Source organism: Oncorhynchus gorbuscha, linkage group LG01 (assembly GCF_021184085.1).
Source record: "Oncorhynchus gorbuscha isolate QuinsamMale2020 ecotype Even-year linkage group LG01, OgorEven_v1.0, whole genome shotgun sequence".
Classification (NCBI taxonomy): Eukaryota; Metazoa; Chordata; class Actinopteri; order Salmoniformes; family Salmonidae; genus Oncorhynchus; species Oncorhynchus gorbuscha.
In genome coordinates, this window is record NC_060173.1 from 63,028,985 (window position 1) to 63,036,759 (window position 7,775).

The following is a 7,775-nucleotide window of genomic DNA, read 5'->3' on the forward strand; positions in this document are numbered from 1 at the left end:
CTTTTTGCCCCACTGTATATATATATATATCTATATTTCATAAAACGGCATTAGCACTTACCCGTCCAGAAGTACGTCCTGATCTTGCAGAAACTCAGTTCCTGTTTGAATCATAACACTCAAAGATTTCTCAAACAAAATATCTGTCTCACTTTCACTTTTTCACTTTCACTTTAGACTTTAACTTCACTTTTTCTGATTTATTCGCCATGATATCTTCAATGAAATCGTTGAAAATACAACTTTCCGAAATACAGCTGCGCATAACAAGCCTCACAGCAACTCCTCTGATCGTCAAGGCGAGAATGGAGTTCGTTATGCATGCAATATCAAACAAGGAATGGTGCTCCAACCCAAAACCATTACATACTGGTGTTTACCTCAGCTCATTGGCTATCTACCCAGCTAGATTTCAAGAAGATCAGTGGTCATTGGGCAGACATACAGTCCATCAACGAAGCTTCGCTAAAATGATTGGTGCGCCAATCAGTTCACTTCGGTCAATACTCCCTGCAAAAAAAACAATGATGTTTGGCTGTGTTGCAAACATCCAGAGGAATGCACTGAAACCAACCATGACTAGATAAACAATGTTTTACCGTGTGTAATTACGTTGAATGCTCCGTAAAAAAATTGATAGAGATGGAATTCACGGCACAAACAGTTTACAAAATGTTTCAATTTAATCTATAAAAATTGATTTTATCAAAGAAAACGGCACTTCATTTGATCACTGGATCACCCTCAGGAAGAGAAATAAGAGCAAGATATCAGAATATAAGTCATAATTTTACCTTCAGACGTGAATGTGTAAAAACTGTCATGGCGGAAAATGTTTCTGTTGTTGATTGCTCTTCTCAAAAAAAGCATAGTATTTGTTCTCTGTAATAGCTATTTTAAATTGGAAAACGTAGTTTGATTACCAAGATTCTAATCTTTTGAAGGGTGTAAGGCATGTGCATTTTCAAGAATGTTTAATGTTATGACATTGTATTTTTAGTTGGTACTCTGAAATTTCCCCTGATGTTGTAACGGTCGTTCTTCGTTTGTCAAAAGAGAGTCGGACCGAAATGCAGTGTAGTGGTTACTCATGACTTTAATAGAAAAAATGACACATGAAATAACGATACAAAATAACAAACGGAAGGTGAAACCTAATTACAGCCTATCTGGTGAAACTACACGGAGACAGGAACAATCATCCACGAAATACAAAGCGAAACTCAGGCTACCTAAATACGGTTCCCAATCAGCGACAACGAGAATAACCTGACTCTGATTGAGAACCGCCTCGGGCAGCCAAGCCTATACCACACCCCTAATCAGCCGCGATCCCAAATACTACAAACCCCAATACGAAAATACAATAACATAAACCCATGTCACACCCTGGCCTGACCAAATATATAACGAAAACACAAAATACAATGACCAAGGCGTGACAGATGTTGATCCCTGTACAGGGATCGCAGCCATAATTAACCAACACAAAAACATCCTATAGCGTTCTGCATTAGCATCGAACAGCCCCCGTGATATGCAGCTGTTCAGGGAAGCTAGAAACCATTATACACAGGCAGTTAGAAAAGCCAAGGCTAGCTTTTTCAAGGAGAAATTAGCTTCCTGCAACACTAACTCAAAAAAGTTCTGGGACACTGTAAAGTCCATGGAGAATAAGAACACCTCCTCCCAGCTGCCCACTGCACTGAAGATAGGAAACACTGTCACCACTGATAAATCCACCATAATTGAGAATTTCAAGAAGCATTTTTCTACGGCTGGCCATGCTTTCCACCTGGCTACTCCTACCCCGGTCAACAGCACTGCACCCCCAACAGCAACTCGCCCAAGCCTTCCCCATTTCTCTCTCTCCCAAATCCGTTCAGCTGATGTTCTGAAAGAGCTGCAAAATCTGGACCCCTACAAATCAGCCGGGCTCGACAATCTGGACCCATTCTTTCTAAAATTATCTGCCGAAATTGTTGCCACCCCTATTACTAGCCTGTTCAACCTCTCTTTCGTGTCGTCTGAGATTCCCAAAGATTGGAAAGCAGCTGCTCTTGACCCAAACTGCTACAGACTTATATCTATCCTACCATGCCTTTCTAAGGTCTTCGAAAGCCAAGTCAACAAACAGATTACCGACCATTTCGAATCTCATCATACCTTCTCTGCTATGCAATCTGGTTTCAGAGCTGGTCATGGGTGCACCTCAGCCACGCTCAAGGTCCTAAACGATATCTTAACCGCCATCGATAAGAAACATTACTGTGCAGCCGTATTCATTGATCTGGTCAAGGCTTTCGACTCTGTCAATCACCACATCCTCATCGGCAGACTCAACAACCTTGGTTTCTCAAATGATTGCCTCGCCTGGTTCACCAACTACTTCTCTGATAGAGTTCAGTGTGTCAAATCGGAGGGTCTGCTGTCCGGACCTCTGGCAGTCTCTATGGGGGTACCACAGGGTTCAATTCTTGGACCAACTCTCTTCTCTGTATACATCAATGAGGTCGCTCTTGCTGCTGGTGAGTCTCTGATCCACCTCTACGCAGACGACACCATTCTGTATACTTCTGGCCCTTCTTTGGACACTGTGTTAACAACCCTCCAGGCAAGCTTCAATGCCATACAACTCTCCTTCCGTGGCCTCCAATAGTTCTTAAATACAAGTAAATCTAAATGCATGCTCTTCAACCGATCGCTACCTGCACCTACCCGCCTGTCCAACATCATTACTCTGGACGGCTCTGACTTAGAATACGTGGACAACTACAAATACTTAGGTGTCTGGTTAGACTGTAAACTCTCCTTCCAGACCCATATCAAACATCTCGAATCCAAAGTTAAATCTAGAATTGGCTTCCTATTTCGCAACAAAGCATCCTTCACTCATGCTGCCAAACATACCCTTGTAAAACTGACCATCCTACCAATCCTCGACCTTGGCGATGTCATTTACAAAATAGCCTCCAATACCCTACTCAACAAATTGGATGCAGTCTATCACAGTGCAATCCGTTTTGTCACCAAAGCCCCATATACTACCCACCATTGCGACCTGTACGCTCTCGTTGGCTGGCCCTCGCTTCATACTCGTCGCCAAACCCACTGGCTCCATGTCATCTACAAGACCCTGCTAGGTAAAGTCCCCCCTTATCTCAGCTTGCTGGTCACCATAGCATATCCCACCTGTAGCACACGCTCCAGCAGGTATATCTCTCCAGTCACCCCCAAAGCCAATTCTTTCTTTGGCCGCCTCTCCTTCCAGTTCTCTGCTGCCAATGACTGGAACAAACTACAAAAATCTCTGAAACTGGAAACACTTATCTCCCTCACTAGCTTTAAGCACCAACTGTCAGAGCAGCTCACAGATTACTGCACCTGTACATAGCCCACCTATAATTTATCCCAAACAACTACCTCTTTCCCAACTGTATTTAATTAATTTATTTATTTTGCTCCTTTGCACCCCATTATTTTTCTACTTTGCACATTCTTCCATTGTGAAACTACCATTCCAGTGTTTTACTTGCTATATTGTATTTACTTTGCTACCATGGCCTTTTTTGCCTTTACCTCCCTTCTCACCTCATTTGCTCACATTGTATATAGGCTTGTTTATACTGTATTATTGACTGTATGTTTGTTTTACTCCATGTGTAACTCTGTGTCATTGTATCTGTCGAACTGCTTTGCTTTATCTTGGCCAGGTCGCAATTGTAAATGAGAACTTGTTCTCAACTTGCCTACCTGGTTAAATAAAGGTGAAATAAAATAAAATAAAAAATATCTTTGCCAAGCGAGTGAAGTGTGACATTCAGGGAGAGATGCAGGCAGCTCCATTTCTTTCTATTATTATGGACACCACACCGGATGTATCCAAAGTAGACCAGTTAAGCCAAGTTTATCGCTATGTGAGAGTGATAAGGGACACAAATAATATCGCCACAGATCTGACCATCACAGAGTCGTTTTGGGGATTTTTGGAGACTTCTGACACATCAGCAGCTGAGCTTCTACATAAAATCCTGGCCAGAATAGAGGATAATGGGCTGGATATTTCAAAATGTTGTGGGCAGGTGTATGATGGAGCTGCTAACATGAGAGGCATTGCACAGCGCACAATATTAACCTGGCTCTCAACGACTCTGTCAAAAATGTGCCAGAGATGAAACAGTTTTATACTGTTGAACTGTTATAGACCTTCTTCGGGCATAGCATAAAGAGATGGTCAATGTTGAGTGGTATATTTAATTTTGCATCAGAAAAAGAAAATGTAACTCTAAAACGACTGTGTCCACACGCTGGTCATCTACTGTAGATATGAGTCCCTTGCCGCCCTGAGATACAGATACGTGGGCGTAATGAAGGCCCTCATTGTGCTTTTAAGTGACAAGAAGGATGAGAGGAATGATGCAGCAGCACTGAAAAAGAAAAAGGAAAATTTGTATATATATTTTTTTTGTCTTCCTGCAGACTAAGGTTTTAGAAAATGTGAACGTCATCTCCAAAATGTTACAGGCCAAAGACACAGACCTGCACAGAGTGTTTAGCCTACTCAATGACATGATAGAGGTCCTGTCCGGATTCCGACAGGATTTAGAGAAGGCCAAAGACACTGCGAAGACCCTTGCCGACAAATGGGGAGTTCAGAATGCATTTGAAGACACTCCGAGAAGGAACGCGAGGCGTCATTTTGATGAGGTGACGACGAGCGACTGTCTGATGGGGAGAGAAGTTTTAGAATCAACGTCTTTAATGCGAACCTTGACATCATTATCCACCAGCTGTCAAACAGATTTAAAAGTCTGCTGGCAACACCAAGTCTTTTTGACTCCATCCATCCCACTACCCTGGCCAATGCAGATGATGATGCACTCTACGTGGCCACCAGCTGGCTGGCTGAACATTACAGAAAATATATATCAGCAAGCTTCCCTGGCCAATTACTCTCTTTCAGGGCCTGTTTTAAGAAGGAAATAGCAAAGCACATTATAGTGAGAGACTTGGCCAAGATGCTTATTGTGGATTACAATTCAGTCACTGCTATATTTGGAGAAGTTGTTACAGCGATGCTCCTTTTTATGACTCTGCCTGTAACGGTAGCCAGTGCAGAGCGCTCCTTTTCCAAAAGGAAAATAATTTAATCATACCTGAGGAGCAGCATGGGACAGGAGAGACTGAGTGGTTTGGCCATTCTGTCCATTGAAAATACCAGGGCCTGCACCATGGATTTGAATGCCAAGGTCAATGACTTTTCAGAGTGCAAGGCCTGTCGAATGCCAATCAAATGAGTGAGTAATGTGAGCGTACCAAGTAATTAGGCGTCACTCTAAAGCGGGAAGGTGGAATAAACGAGTCAGGAGTAGGTTTTTCTGATTGAACACGGTTCTCTATTGAGGGTATTTTGTCAACAAAAACATTAACATAATCAATGAAAAATCTTCCAAGGAAAAAACACATCTTCTCCAGATGAAACAAGAACACAATAGGATAATCTTTAAACTACAACAAACATAAATCACTGGTTTGTCACCGTCTTCGTGGTTCTTTCAGCACAGCTTCTCTCTCTCGGTGGCCATCTTCCAGAGATAGTTTCCCCCCTCTCTGCTGGTTCCATTCTCTCTTTTATAGGGGAAGGAGAGTAATCTCATTAGTACCGTCAGCTGTGCTTAATTGACTCTGGTTACCTTGTCTCCCATGCTTTGTTGGGCTACTATCCATGAGCCCAGCCTGCCCTCTAGTGGTCCTTCCACAGTAAGCTTATATTTTTACAGGGCAGGCTACCCAGACAGCCTATATAAATCAAGCTTTATTGAGATGAATTTACATTGCTTGTCAATCTACGACTATGATCGATCACTCTTTGGAAACCATGTTCTGGTGCAGGGTTGCTGAGCCATTTCATTGTCATCATTGTAACGAAGTTCGTCTGTTGTTTGAAGAGAGTCAGACCGAAATGCAGCGTGTAGGTTACTCATGACTTTTAATGAAGATAATGCGGTACATGAAATAACTGAAAATACAAAAACAACAAACGAGTGAAACTAATTACAGCCTATCTGGTGACTAACACAGAGACAGGTACAATCACCCACGAAATACAACGCGCACTCAGGCTACCTAAATACGGTTCCCAATCCGAGACAACGAGAATCAGCTGACTCCAATTGGGAATTGCCTCAGGCAGCCAAGCCTAACTAGACACACCCCTAATAATACACACTCCCAATTAATACAAACCCCAATACGAAATACAACATATAAACCCATGTCACACCCTGGCCTACCCAAACATATAACAAAAACACAAGATACAATGACCAAGGCCTGACAGAACCCCCCCCCCCCCCGGACTCCGGGACGCACCTCAAGAGCATAGGGAGGGTCCGGGTGGGCGTCTGTCCATGGTGGCGGTTCTGGCTCGGGACGTGGACCCCACTCCATAAATGTCCTAGTTCCTCCCCTTCGCGTCCTAGGATAATCCACCTTCTCCGCCGACCATGGCCTAATAGTCCTCACCCTGATCCCCACATAACTGAGGGGCAGCTTGGGACCGAGGGGCAGCTCGGGACAGAGGGGCAGCTCGGGACAGAGGGGCAGCTCGGGACAGAGGGGCAGCTCGGGACAGAGGGGCAGCTCGGGACAGAGGGGCAGCTCGGGACAGAGGGGCAACTCAGGATAGAGGGGCATCTCAGGACAGCAGGGCAGCTCAGGACAGAGGGGCATCTCAGGACAGAGGGGCAGCCCAGGACAGAGGGGCAGCCCGGGACCGAAGCAGCCCAGTACTGAGAGGAAGCCCGGTACTGAGAGGGAGCCCAGTACAGAGAGGAAGCCTAGTACTGAAAGGAAGCTCAGTACTGAGAGGAAGCTTAGGCAGGTAGTAGGCTCCGGTAAATCCTGGCTGGCTGGTGGACCTGGATGATTCAGGTTGTCTGGCCAATCTAGAAGATCTTGGCAGACTGGCACTTCTGGCGGATCCTGGCAGACTGGTGACGCTGGGCCGACTGGCGGCGCTGGGCAGACAGGAGACTCCGGCAGCGCAGGAGAGGAGAAAGGCTCTGGCTGCGCTGAACAGGCTGGAGACTCCGATAGCACAGGAGGGGAGAAAAGCACTGGCTGTGCTGAACAGGCGATGCGCACTGGACGCGCTTGGCCGACTGGGAGCGCTGGTGGCGCTGGACAGATAGGAGACTCCGGCAGCGCAGGAGAGGAGAAAGGCTCTGGCTGCGCTAAACAGGCGGGAGACTCCAATAGGGCAGGAGAAGAGAACAGTTCTGGTTGCGCTAAACAAGCGGGAGACTCCGGCAGCGCAGGAGGGGAGAAAAGCATTGGCTGCGCTGAACAGGCGAGGCGCACTGGAGGCCTGGTGCGTGGTGCTGGAACTGGTGGTACTGGCGCGAGGACACGCACAGGAAGCCTGGTGCGGGGAGCTGCTACCGGAGGACTGGTGTGTAGAGGTGGCTCTGGATAGACCGGACCGTGCAGGCGCACTGGAGCTCTTGAGCACCGAGCCTGCCCAAGCTTACCTGGCTCGATGCCCACTCTAGCCCGGCCAATAGGAAGGGCTGGTATGTGTCGCAGCTGGCTCTGCACCCGCACTGGAAACACCGTGCGCTCTATAGCATAACACGGTGCCTGCCCGGTCTCTCTAGCCCAACGGTGAGCACAGGGAGTATACTCAGGTTTCCTACCTGGCATAACTATTCTCCCTTTTAGCCCCCCCCCAATATTTTTTGGGGGGTGACTTTCCGGTTTCCAACCGCGTCGCC